The sequence below is a fragment of the Sus scrofa genome, chromosome 4, assembly GCF_000003025.6.
Source record: "Sus scrofa isolate TJ Tabasco breed Duroc chromosome 4, Sscrofa11.1, whole genome shotgun sequence".
In the NCBI taxonomy this organism is placed as follows: Eukaryota; Metazoa; Chordata; class Mammalia; order Artiodactyla; family Suidae; genus Sus; species Sus scrofa.
In genome coordinates this window covers 105117808-105123807 of record NC_010446.5, presented here as the reverse complement: position 1 = coordinate 105123807, position 6000 = coordinate 105117808, and positions in this window count along the sequence as shown.

The following is a 6000-nucleotide window of genomic DNA, read 5'->3' as shown; positions in this document are numbered from 1 at the left end:
AATAAACCAGCATGAATGGGAGACAAGGAACAGGAGACAAGGAGTCAGCAGAGTAACGTGGCCAGTGGCAGTGAGGATGGAAGGGAAGGTCAGAGTCCAGAGAAATCTCAGAGGTAAAATGGAAAGGAGTCTGCGGTTTGGTGAGACAAAGGGAGGCATCGAGACCAGGCCACGAGCTGGTGGCTCTGCTGGCAGGGGTGGTCTTGGGAAGAGCGCTTTTATGTAAAACAGGAGACGGGAGAGCAGGCAGATGAGCCGCTAAGAGGGAGACATTAGTGTTGGGAAGTGGAGGTTGCAGTTGCAGAGACATTCAACAGGCAAGGGAGCTCCGGGGGCCAGAGGTGGAGAGAGATGCAGGAGAAGCCGACCGAGTAAGGAAGGGTGCGCGTTCTGAAAGGCCAGTGGATGCCTGAGCAGCTCACACTTGTAGGAAAGAGCCAGGGGGAAGAGAGAGATTGAGAGCTGGGAAGAGGAGGAGATCACTGAGGGCACGGGAGCCTGGAGGCTAAGGGAGGGATGTGGATCCAGCAATAGGAAGAAGGCAGGCCTGGCGGAGGAGTGGGCGGAGAGGGCGTGCCTCTTCCTTTACCCCAGGGGAAGGGGAGGGGACGGCCGGCCAGTTGGATTCAGAGCTATTGGGGAGGGGCCGGCGGGCAGACTTGTGCGAACAACTCCTGCACCTTCCCACGGAACTTGGCAAACAAGCAATTCCACTTGCACAAAGTAACACGTGCACACCTTCACGTGCACACTGAAAGGGGCGTGTACACAGGCCCCTTCCTATGAATTCAGGAAAGCCACAAGACACGCACACACACACTGGGGGAAACTAGGCTCAAGGTGGCCTCACAGCCATGGGAGGCATGGCACAGGGCAGCAGGGAGGAAGGGGGGGGCATCAGCTCCGGCCTGGGCACCAGGAGCCCTGGCTCCAGTCCCTCCCTCACCCCGCTCAGCCTGCTGAGTTCAGGAAGTGACTTCACCTCTGGGTGACTCCGTTGCCCAAAGGGCAAAGGAGAGTGAATCACACCCAAACAACAGGCCCGTGAAGCTGACCTGGAACGAAAGCTTCTTCGCGGCTGGCTCTTCTCTGTGGAAATTCCAAGTAGGGAGATGAGTCTCACGTGGTCCTGACCCACTGGCACTCCCTGACCACCTGGCCAAAATCAAACAGGCTCCACCTCTCCTTCTGCTCACCTGGTGTCCCTGCCCACACCCACCCGACAGCTCCCCAGCGTCGCCTCAGCAGGCACCTGCTCCACCTGCCACAGCCACCCAAACCCAAGGGGTGGGGGGCAGTTCGTGCCTTGTTTGCATTATTCTGCTTACTGCCCTTTTTCTGTGACCTGTCTGGGGATAATTTGTCAGGCGTGGCCGAACTATCCTGGAGAACCTCTGGCTGGGCTGGGGGAGGGGCAAGAAAGGTGGAGGAGCTGCTCTTCTGCAGGCTCCGTGGGGCAGCTTTTTGGGGCTCCTCCAGAGCAGCGTTCCAGTGGGCAGGGGCCTTCAGCAGCGCCCTGTCCAGAGCATGTGCCTGGATGGGGACTCCACCTTGATTCCCCTCTGATTCCCATGTGCCCCTGCCCTGCCTGGCTTTATTTCCTCACCATGGAACGAAGGCGTGGAGTCAGTATCCTTTCCAGCTCCCATATGCTGGGGCACGATTGCCTCCTATACTGTCCAGAAGAGTAGCCACTACCCACCGGTGACTGTTTACATCTACATTTAAATGGAATACAGTTGAACAAAAGTCTGCACAAGCCGCCTTTCAAGAGTTCAGTGGTCATGTGGACAGCAGCCGCTGCTTAGGGCAGTGCAGATATAGGACATTTCCATCATTTCAGAGGTTCTTTTGAACAGAGCTGCATTCTGGACAACAATGAGAGGACTCTTGCAATGGAAAAGTCCCCGAATAGACTGAAGGGACAACATGGAGCAAAAGAAAAAGATCTTTTCTCTGAAGGCACTTTCCTGGATTGAGCAGTAAGAGATCTGGCCCCCTAAAAAGAAGGTTCTTGGACCAACTCCCGGTCCTCCTCTGCTACATTCTGGTCCATAGAGGTTTCTTTCAGGGCCTGATGGGAGAGTGAGGATGTGGAGGGACCTTCTACAAACGGAGGATGGAGGATGCCTGCACTGCCAAAGCCCAGATCCTAGGAGCAGACCAATGAGCACACCTGACTGAGGCCAATTGCCATTGTTCCTGGGACTCTAGTCTACCACAAGTGCTGGCCACAGAGAAACGTCTTAGAACCTGCTGAGCTCTTTATTAGGTAGGAGGCCAAAGAACAGGGGCTTCTGTGTGGTTATGTTCAGCATTCAAATAGCATCACATAAGAGGAATGGATAAAGATGTAGCACATATATACAATGGAATATTACTCAGCCATAAAAAAGAATGAAATAATGCCATTTGTGGCCACATGGATGGACCTAGAGATTATCATACTGAATGAAGTAAGTCAGAGGAAGGCAAATATCATAAGATATCATTTATATGTGGAATCAAAAAAAATACAAATGAATTTATTTACAAAACAGAAATAGATTCACAGACCTCGAAAACAAACTTACTATTACCAAAGAGGAAAGGGAAGGAGCATAAATTAGGAATTGGGATTAAAATATACATATTACTATATATTAAAATAAATAATTAACAAGAACCTACAGTATAGCATGGGGAAATCTACTCAACATTCTATAATAACCAATATAGGAAAAGAATATGAAAAAGAATAGATATATGGATATGTATAACTGAATCACCTTATTGTACATCTAAAACTAACACAACATTGTAAATAGATTATACTCCAATATAAAATAAAAATTTTAACATACCCTCACACCATGCACAAAAATAAACTCAAAATGGCTTAAAGACTTAAGTGTAAGACAAGACACCATCAAACTCCTGGAAGAGAACATATGCAAAACATTCTCTGATATCAACCTTACAAATGTTTTCTCAGATCAGTCTCCCAAAGCAACAGAAATAAAAGCAAAAGTAAACCAATGGGACCTAATCAAACTGACGAGCTTTTGTACAGCAAAGGAAACCATTAAGAAAAAAAACAAAAAGACAGCTTACAGAATGGGATAAAATAGTTTCGAATGATGCAACTGACAAGGGCTTAATCTCTAAAATATACAAACAGCTTATAAAACTCAACAGCAAAAAAGCCAACAACCCTATTGAAAAATGGGCAAGAGACCTGAATCGGCATTTCTCCAAAGAAGATACACGGATGGCCAACAAGCACATGAAAAAAATGCTCAACATCATTGACTATTAGAGAAATGCAAATCAAAACTACCATGAGTTAACACCTCACACCAGTCAGAATGGCCATAATTAATAAGGCCACAAACAACAAACGCTGGAGAGGATATAGAGAAAAGGGAACCCTCCTGCAGTTGGTGGGAATGTAAATTGGTACAACCATTTTGGAAAACAGTATGGAGATACCTTAGAAAACTATACATAGAACTGCCATATGACCCAGCAATCCCACTCTTGGGCATATATATGGACAAAACTTACCTTAAAAAAGACACATGCACCTGCATGTTCATTGCAGCACTATTCACAGTAGCCAAGACATGGAAACAACCTAAATGTCCATTGACAGATGAATGGATTAAGATGTGGTAAATATATACAATGGAATACTACTCAGCCATAAAAAAGAACAAAATAATGCCATTTGCAGCAACAGGGATGGAACTAGAGACTCTCATACTGAGTGAAGTAAGTCAGAAAGAGAAAGACAAATACCATATGATATCACTTATATCTGGAAGCTAATATATGGCACAAAAGAACCTTTCCACAGAAAAGAAAATCATGGACATGGAGAAGAGACTTGTGGTTGCTGGGGGCAGGGGACAGTGGGACAGACTGGGAATTTGGGTTGATAGATGCAAACTATTGCCTTTGGAATGAATAAGCAATGAGATCCTGTGGTATAGCTCTGGGAACTATATCTAGTCACTTATGATCGAGCATGATAATGTGAGAAAAAAGAATGTAAGCATGTATGTGTAACTTGGTCACCTTGCTGTACAGTAGAAAATTGACAGAACACTGTAAACCAGTTATAATGGAAAAATAAAAATCATTATTAAAAGTAAATAAATAAATATTTTTAAAAATAATAAAATAATTTTTTTTTTTAAATCAGAGTTCCCCTTGTGGCTCAGCAGAACCACAAGAACCCAATATAGCATCCATGAGGATGTAGTTTCGATTCCTGGCCTCACTCAGTGGTTAAGGATCTGGCATTGCCCTGAGCTGTGGTGTAGGTTGCAGACATGGCTCAGATCCCACAGTGCTATGGCTGTGGTATAGGCTGGCAGCTGCAGCTCCTATTCAACCCCTAGCCTGGGAACTTCCATATGCCATTTTTTTTAGGGTGCAGCCCTGAAAAGAAAACAAAATCAAATAGTGCCTTGTGCTAGAGCTGGAGCCAGAACCATGGGGTGAGACCAGAGAGACTGTTCCACACACTCTTGTTCTGCCCTCTTTCCCATGTTAGTCCTTCCTTGATCGTGTCCCCAGCAGACTGGAGGACCAGGAGAAGGAGTCCAGGAACTGCCAGCAGGCTTTTCCAAACTCTTCTCCACCTTTCAAAACAGGTTGTGCCATCCTTGAGCCCTGGTTCTTCAGGTGAAGAGGGTACTCAGGGTACATCTTCATCATTCCTGAGGCCTTAGACTTTGAAATCCTTGGCCAGCTTTCTTGGTATAGAGTAAGGTCCATGGATAAGAATCATAAAATCTATGAACTCCCTGAAATTGCATGGAGTGAGTGTGTTGGGGGGCGGGTGTTGTGCACTGCTCTGCAGAGGGGGCTATTGCATTCTATAAATTTTCAGTGGTCTGTTGGAGGGATGGGTTTTAGGGGAGGAAAGGATGAATTTTGGTGAGCCTGGGACCAAAGGCCTGGTCCCCCCAGGGATTAATAAGGGACCTGCTTTCTGGTCCTAGATCTCAGCTCTCTGCTCACCCCAGATCTCATCCTGGAGCCTTAGAAGTGACCTGAGCCAAATCCCCAGGGCACTCAAGGTTTTGCAAGGAGTGTGGGTCCTCTCCAGGCAGGGCCTGGCTCTAGCAGCCTGGAGAGAGGTTATCCTTCTTCATGCTTCATCCTTCTTCATCCCTCATCATGCTTCTTCATCCTTCTTCCAATATGACAATGTGGAAGCTTCTCTAGGTTTGAAGGCTTCTTTCCAGAGGCTCACAGGGACCCGTAGCCCCCAGGGAGTGCCTCCTTCAGTCATACAAATGCCTGGATGTGTAGGACCCAGGTCTGGCCCTAACAGTTAGATAGCTTAGCACGAGGCGGGCCTGCGTGTGTTATAGGTGTTCTATTATTGTCATTATTCAATGCTGTGCTCTGAGGTTTCTTTCCACGCTCCCACTCCCCACACCCAGTTGTCCTCGGCTGCCTCTCTCTGGCATCTAAGCACTTTCTCTGAGTGACCGGAAAGCCCCTCAAGCAGTAAAGCAAGTTCATTTCCTTTGGTTTTCATCTCAGGACAAATAAGAAGCATCTTCCATAGTTTGGGGGTTAAAGACCCTATTGAAATTCTCCCTAAGTCTCTTCTCTTCCCAAGACTTGACTCTCAAAGTCTCGTACCCCTTCTTTACAAAGTATGCCCTGTGCCTCTTCAATCCTCCATATGTTCCTAAGATGCTTTTAAGGTCACAACCCCTCCTCTCTCTAGAAGCTCTGAGGCCAAAGGAAGAAGACCTGAGACCTCTCTCTGGCTAAAGTTAAGTCTGTTACACATGGCCTTTGGCCATGGTCCTTTTCATATGCCTAAGATTTGGAGGAGCCACCATAGGGTAAGGGTAGGAGGCTTTGCTCAGTTTCCCAATACACTGGAGCATCAACATCAGCACAATAATCTTACCCAAAAGGCCAGTGTTATGCCCTAGCACAGCATGGTAGATGTAACGTGAAAAAAATGCTGGCACACCACGAGAGTCCCAT